The following is an 8,317-nucleotide window of genomic DNA, read 5'->3' as shown; positions in this document are numbered from 1 at the left end:
AGGTAAAGTACCTTATGGTTGGTTCCTGAGCTCAGTAGCAAGTTGGCCCACTTAATTCTCCAAATTCCTTAGAGTAACATCGTTTTTTGCCATATATGCCTTCAATAAATTCTCTAAGCTATTGGATGATTCAGCTTAAGCTGGTTTCTGAACTTGTTGGGGGAAACTAGGCGGCTGGGTTGGTCTAGGTTGGGCGTAAGTGTTAGGTTCCAATGCCTTGGTTACATTAGGAAATATTGGAGTGATTTCGCCATGATGGATTATAGAAATTGGATTGCAGTCCTTGCCTTCCTCAATTTTGGTTCTGGTTACCCATGTAATACACGAATTCTAGGTTCGATGGAAATTCTTATATAAATGTTCTTCCTCACAATAAACACAAGCTATACTTTCAAATTGATTTGGAGGCTATGCTGCAAGACTATTAGACCAATTAGTAGTAAGATTTTTTAACATTGAGGATATTGATGATACCTGAGATGCAAGTGAAGTAAGAGCGTCTACTTCATGTATTCCAGCAACTTGTCTTCCTGACATTGCTCGATTGGTTGGCCATTGATAATTGTTGATGGAAATCCTCTTAATGATTTCATAAGCCTTATTATAAGACTTAGAAAGGAGAGCACCATTAGCAGAAGCATCCACTACCATCCTCATCTGAATATTGAGACCATTATAAAATGTCTCAAGTTAGATGTAATGTGGGATTCCGTGATGCGAGCACTTCCATAATAATTCTTTATACCTATCTCATACCTCATACAAGGACTCATCATCCATTTGTTGGAAAGTAGTGATCTCGTTCCTCAACTTAGAATTCTTGCTAGGTGGGAAATACTTCAAAAGGAATCTTTCTGCTAACTCTTGCCATATGGAAATTGAGTTTGGTGGCAATGAGTTCAACCAGGCTCGAGCTCTTTCCCTTAGCGAATATGGGAACAACTTCAATCGTAATGCATCTTCGGGTACTCCAACTAACTTGAAAGAATCGCTCACCTCCATAAATAGTCTTAAATGTAGGTGAGGATCTTTGGTAGGCATTCCACTGAATTGGTCCACCGTCTGAAGCATCTGAAACATGACTGTGCCTTAATTACGGGTCTCCTAATACCCAAATTAAGATCATGAAACACTGGCATGGCATACTATCGTAAAGCTCTATCCCTATCATCAGCAATAAGTATAGGATTTTGAGCAAGGTTTGCTATGTTTCCTTGATTCGGATTTTCGAAGTTCATCTCTTCGGTCCTTCTCTGATTTGCTTGTCTTCTTCATTGTCGAAAAGGTCATTCTATCTTAGGGTCTACAGGGAGTAGGTCAATGATTCGGTCAATATTCATAAACACCTAAAATAATCACAGAAAAATTAATTAAGTTAGAATTTAAACAGAAAATTAAACCAAAATGCAAAACTAACAAATTCACAAATAATGACTTTTTAAAATAGTCCTCGACAATGGCGCCAAAAACTTAGAACGACAGAAATGTGCAAGTGTAAACAATCGCAACAAGTAATAAAGTGACAACTAAATGTCGAGTTATCGTACCCATAGGAACTATGAAAAGAATTATTTATGAATGCTATTTAAAACACTTTGGTGAAGAAAAAATATTTTCTTGAAGAGGGTGATTAAAAACTAAGCTTTTAAACTTAGTAAACTAAATAAATAAATCTCCAACGCTCGATTTCAAAATATGATTTTAATCAAGATGATATAATTGTGCTAGATTAATTACATTACTTTAACTTAGAATTATTAAACTCATGTTTATGTTATTGGAACGACAAAAATGTGCAAGTGTACACAATCGCAACAAGTAATAAAGTGACAAGTAAATGTCGAATTATCGTACCCACAGGCACTGTGAAAAGAATTATTTATGAATGTAATTTAAAACACTTTGGTAAAAAAAATATTTTGTTTTGAAAAGAGTGATTAAAAAAAATAAGATATTAAACTAAATAAAAATAAAAGTTCTAATGCACGATTACAAAATGTGATTTAATCAAGATGACATAATTGTGTTGCATTAATTACATTTCTTTAACTTAGAATTATTAAACTCATGCTTATGTTGTTACGAATAAATTCACGGCAACTCGGAAATTTGCTAACTTATGAACATACTCACCTACACAAATCCATTCATCTTTTAACATATCCCTATGTTAATTCAATAGATTAAATAGATTCTAATAAGGAAACATGTTATTGCACATACATACACATTAAATTCAACTAATCTCTTGCATATTCCTATGTCAATTCAAACGATTAATTAAATCTAATAAGAACATAAAAGACTATGTGAGGTAACAAGGTATCCTTACCTTAAAATACTTTAATCACAATAATCTTGAAAGTTATGCAAGGCAAATGTATCGCTCAGCACTGATTAAGTATTGTGTCCATTAATTACAATTTCAATCCATTTAAATAATTAATTCATTAGTTCCCTCACAATTATAATGCTAGAATAACTTAGGCATGATTTTACTTAATCAAGCATTTTATCGATGGCTATAATAGCATAAACACAATTTTAATAATTTAAAAGGACGAAATGCAATCAACCCAACACGAATTAAATTCAAGCTAAGTTGATTAAATTAACCATTCCAACAACATAAATATTCATAGATGTGTTCATCACAAAAACAACAAAATTTAAAGAGATAGGGAACAAGAATCAAATCTGGTGTTTTTCAGTGGCTTGACTAGGTTGCTCCGTTTTTCCTTCTTTTTTGTCCTCGTTGATCAAGGCTGCTATGAACACTCAATTTCTGCTCCAAAATGGCTGAAAAATATCCCTTTCTCAATAGGAGAAATCGGCAAAAGAGTAAGGAACTTTGAATGGGAAAATGATAGAAAGTGGAGAGAAGAGAGAAAAGATGTAAATGAATGAGACGTGCTTCAAATGATCAGCTTCAGGGGTTTTTATAGCTGAAGAGGGCCGCTAAAAATAGCTAAAATTAGCAGCCAAAGATCCCTCCCTTGGCCGGCCACATATGTGGCAAGTTTGATGATTTCAAACTTGCTAAATTAAGCTTGGGGCAAATCTAGAAAGCCACCATTTGTGGAGGGGTTTGAATGCTATTTGAACAAGTCTTCAAGGGCCTCTTTGCAAGCTAAATAATCAGCCAATAAGATCATTTGGGTCAGCACATGGGGCGGTTTTGGGCTGTCCATTACTTGGTCGATTCAGTTCACTCGGTTCGACTCAACTGGACCACTTTTCATAATTTATTAATAATAATTTATTAACTCAAATTAAATTGGATATAAATTAAAATTAATTATATTATGAATTAATACAGATAATTTTGGACCGTCTTAGGATTAAAATTAATTCACCTTGATACTTCAAATTACTTCTCGGTTTCGTGCTTCTAGTAGTGTTTGCTGAGCCATTTTTCGCCGTTTGTGCAAATCTATCGAAAATAACCAAAATTCATCAAAATTAATTATAAAATTAATTAAAATTCAACATGTTCATATTTTAAGTACACTTTAATTATTTTATAAAAATTAATTATTCTTCGACAGGAATTTTATCAAAACTGCATGAATTTAAGTTAAAAAGGGCATGAAAAAATGTGTAACTTTTCGAGTTTCCACGCCCCCAAAACTTAATTCATTGCTCGTCCCGAGTAATGCACAAATTTGAAAAGAATTTTTTGAAAAAACCTTTGAAAAACTCCTTCAAAATGACATTCTTCCCAATAATCATGAATTTGTTATACTTATGCTCATGAACAAGAAATTCGATATTTATGCTATCTAAGTATACATATCATTCAAATTAATCTCAATCATTCTTATGATAGCCAAAAATTAGACTAAATGTTTCCTAATAAAGTCATGTTAACCCTTACCAATTTAATTTTATTCCTTTATTTAAGATTAAGCTGCAATTATTAAGTTTAACTTATGCCTTCATATGTTGCACGTAACAATTTCTCTCCACTAATGTAAGTAGCATTGGAACTTGAATCAATAGGTCTTTAACAAGGTTGTAACGTGGCTGGGCTTAGGGGTAGGTAAAAGATAGATAAATTTAGGCTAAAAACCCTAGACTCAACTTGCATCAGACCTTCAAAATAATTACCTTCAATACATCAACTTTCTTTGCTTTCACATGCTCTTTTGTACATCTTATTTTAAGAAATCATGCTCTTCTTTTTTTTTTAATTCGAGCATTTTACTATATGTACTATAATTTTTTAGAGCATTTGATACTTCTTTTCAACTCTCCCAATCTTAATTTCAAAGAATGTTCTGAATAGTACTGAGTCTAGTGGTTGGGATAATTTAAAGATAATTAAGAGAGAAGTGATGGCTAAATATTGCAAGGGTTCAAATAAAATTAGGCCATATAGCCTGAAAGTTGGGTTTCAAAGGATAAAATTTCATCAAGGTTGGCTTGAAAGGCTCAAACGGTCCAAAAAAAAGTTGCCTAAATCATTTTCAATGTTCCATGCTTCTTAGGATTTTGCCTCAAGAAACTACTAAGTCAATTCTAGAGACTTAAGCTTTCAAGCATGCCTAACTTTCCTAAGGAACTAAAAATTTTATGGTACAGTTTGCATGCTTTATTAAAAATACATTTATGTCATTATTAAGCTAACATAACAATTATTGAAATAATCGAACTTTTTTTATACTGAAGTTTAGCATACTTAACAACATTTCAAATTATTGAACAAAATATAACCTAATCATAACTGAAAAAAAAATTTATTCTAAGTGGAAATAATTTTAATTTTTCGGTCCCCCTACTTAAGACGAACAATGTCTTCATTGTTAAAAGTGAATAGATACTTACACCAGGTAGGAGTCTAGAAAAGAGGAGGTGAGTCAATTTGACTACTTAAGTACCAAGCTCTCTCTAAATCCATTCCTAGAGATGTATATATCTATTGCCACACTTTGTACTTTGCAACTTGTTCATTTTTATTTATGATTTCCACATCTTGTTTTATTATGCGAAAAATAAAAATCATAATAGAACCTAATCCTAAAATATTAAATAACCTAAGAAAGAAAATGAAATAAAGTAAAGATCCCCCCCTTTTTATTTATTTGCAGATCCCTCAGAATCTAACTCATCTTTTCCTTCCTCGACATTGGAGTCCATGGTTCAAGTATAAAGTCTAGAAATTCATGCACAAAAATAAACGGGTTAAGAAATATATATTTTAAATGCATCTCTGATTGAGTCATCTCGTATTATTGAGTATCTCCAGTAATCTTGTTACTAAAACTACATGTGTTGCAGCATTGCCATTATACCAAATTGTTCACTTCGTGGAATGGTGCTAAATAAAGGGACTCTCAGCGTCAAACTTAGGAAATTTGTTAAGGGTGGTTTCAGTTTTGGGCAGGTGGGTGAGTAGTTGAGGGTAAGGTTCAGAGTTGAAGAGGGTGGAAATTTTAAGGATAGTTTAGGTGTGGTAGTTGGTGACTTTGAATGAAGGTGTTTGGGGTGGTGATTCAGGAAGTTAAGGGCTGCAACATTAAGGGGTTAAGTGAGATGCACTTTTGGACGACTTGGGAATGGTGGTGAGGTAAGGTAAAGGCTATAGGTTTGTCTTGAAAAAGGTTTAATATTTCCCTTCTTAATAGTTTCTTAAGCCCAATGGCAACTCCTTTTTGGATCCTAGGCTCCTATACTGAAAATAAACTAAAAAAAATCTCAAAGAAATTAGTGCTTTGGTTAAAATCTAACCCTTTATTTAACAAAACAAATACTTAAATTCTTTGGGCTACTTAGAAAATATCTTTTTGAAAAATTACATTAAATTAAACTCCCAGGAAAGACTGGAGGGGTCACGGCTGGCCCCGCTTAAGTCCTAATCTCCTAGACAGAGTTTTATTTTATAATATCCCGAATTAGGGCCTAATCAGAATAGTGGTTTTGTGACCACAAATCCGAGATAGAAATAATTATTTTATAATTATTTTGATGTTTATGATATGATTTCATGATTGTGTGAAAATTTCGTGATGAAATCCTATGCCTAAAGTGCTTAAATTGAAATTAGGGACTAAATCGAATAATTTGCAAAACTTGCATTCTAGGAGTTTTTAGTGTGAAATTATTTTGGAATATTAATGAGGAGGTCTTAAATAGAAATTTGACCAATTTCTAAGTCTATGGACAAAAATTGGACATGGATGGAATTTTTGGAAAGTTTAGTAGTAAGGGCATTTTGGTCATTTTGTTATTAAAATGAATTAAAAACAAAATTAAAAGCCAATTTTTTTCCGTCTTGTTCATTAGGCCAAAATTTCAAGGGTTCTCCATATTTAGGGTTTGTTTCAAGCTTCCAAGCTCCATAGTAAGTGATTCCAAGCCCCGTTTTTAATGTTCTTTACGTTTTTGGAATCCCGGTAGCTCGATTAAGCTTATGCTAGCAATAATTCAACCTAGGGTTCATATTTGGAAAAATACCCATAGGTGAAATTTGTGTATTTTGGTGTTTTATGATAGAATATGAGGTTTTAAATTATGTTAGACAACTTGTACTACTCGGTTTTAAGCGAAAACGAGTAAAAGGGCTTAATCGGTAAAAATACCTAATAGTCATAAGGACATGTTAGAGTGTGAATTTGATGTTGCCATAGAAGGGAAAAATGATCAGCATGTCATAAAACATAAGAATAAAGGATGAAATTTAATTCCCGAGCCTAGGGGAAAAAGTGTAATTATGCAAAAGTTTAAGGGTAAAAATGTAATTTTGCCAAAGTTCATATTAAATGTTGTTTTGATAAATGTATGTATTAAATAAGATTAATTTGGCATTATAGATCAAGAGGAACGAGATTCAAGTCGCGATCGAGGGAAAAACAAAGTTTACGCAGAATAGGCTCGATTGCTAATAATTTTGTACCGAGGTAAATTCATGTGTAAATGTAGTAACATAATTGTCATTTTAAGCAATTTAATGTTGTTTATATGATATGATGCTGATTATTATCATGAAATATTATGCTTTGTGGTTATTGTTGAATAATATGTAATTATGTGAATTACTTGATGAGTATGAACTATCACCAAAGTATCGATTTCGATATTTCGTGGAAGATGGCAAAGATGTGTGATCGAGGAAAACGCCCATTTGAACCTTAGGAATAGATTAGAATACAAGAGACATGTCACTAGGATACTTGAGTTCCGAACTCGTTGAGTTGAGTCCGAGTTCGTGAGATGTAACTAGGCATCCGAGCTCGTTGAGTTGAGTCCGAGTTCACTTATGGATGCGAATGCCCAAGCTCGTTGAGTTGAGTCTGAGTTCACTTATGGGCGGGTTACATGGTAGCTTGGCTACATAAGTTCCGCAGGCTATTGAGTTTGTCTAGCTGCGGGTATGACACTTACATTCATGAAATCCATGTATTCGAATTATATTCCGATGTGTTCAATGGGTGAATCTTAAGTGAATAAGAAGAAGGCCTAAAATGAAGGTTACATGTTGGTAAGTGTGGTAAATGAGAAAACTTGACAGGTATGTGTTTAAACCCTCAGGTTGAAAACTTTGTATGATGAAATCGTAGAAAGATATTAAGTACAAATGAAACATGAATGTCTTGGTGTTGTTTATGCAAATGATGTTTTATGTGGGATTGTGTGATTATGTTACTTGCTATTTGCATGTGAACTTACTAAGCATTTATGCTTACTCCCTCCTTTTCTTTCATTGTAGTTTTGACAAGCCGGCTTGAGAATCGGGATAGGTCGAAGACTCGTTCACACTATCCGAAGGCTTAAATTGGTAAAATGGCTTGTGTATTTTGAATGTGGCATGTATGGCAAAACACTCACTTTGTGTAATTGATCTTATGATATGGCTATGGTTTGGTAAGAAAAGGGTTTGTAAATGATTAGTCATTGGAATGGCCAATCTAAGTCATATTTGATGTTATGTATGTTTAAAATTCTATTTAGTGCATGAAAATCCTTAGTAAAGTGAAATTTGCCATAAAACAGAATCTGTCAGAAGCAGTGATGTAAATTTGAAAAATCACTAAAAATAGTATAAATGGAATTAAATGAATAGTAAGTTATGAAATTGAATCTTAATGAGTCTATTTTCATATGGATTGAACAAAACAGGTATATGAATTATATTTTATGACATATTTGAATTTTTGTGAAATAGGGTAGAGTGATTTCTGGATCCCCTGTTCTGACTTTAAAAATTCATCATAAATTGTAAAAGTATAATTATAAGTCATAATTTATATTTACAGATTCCTTATTGAGTTTAGTTTTATGAGAAACAAACTTCATAGTCATTGAAATTCTATACAGA

At 32.8% G+C, this 8,317-nt stretch overlaps 1 non-coding gene across 1 annotated transcript; it reads left to right on the top strand.

Moving 5' to 3' along the window:
* The first annotated feature begins 706 nt into the window (after positions 1-706).
* Positions 707-813, top strand: LOC128294449 (small nucleolar RNA R71). Its single transcript, XR_008284759.1, has one exon. It is a non-coding gene; the product is annotated as a small nucleolar RNA R71 (small nucleolar RNA).
* The last annotated feature ends 7,504 nt before the right edge of the window (positions 814-8,317 follow it).

Source organism: Gossypium arboreum, chromosome 6 (genome assembly GCF_025698485.1).
Source record: "Gossypium arboreum isolate Shixiya-1 chromosome 6, ASM2569848v2, whole genome shotgun sequence".
In the NCBI taxonomy this organism is placed as follows: Eukaryota; Viridiplantae; Streptophyta; class Magnoliopsida; order Malvales; family Malvaceae; genus Gossypium; species Gossypium arboreum.
Note: the sequence above shows the minus strand (reverse complement) of the source record. Positions and strands in the feature narration are given on the sequence as shown.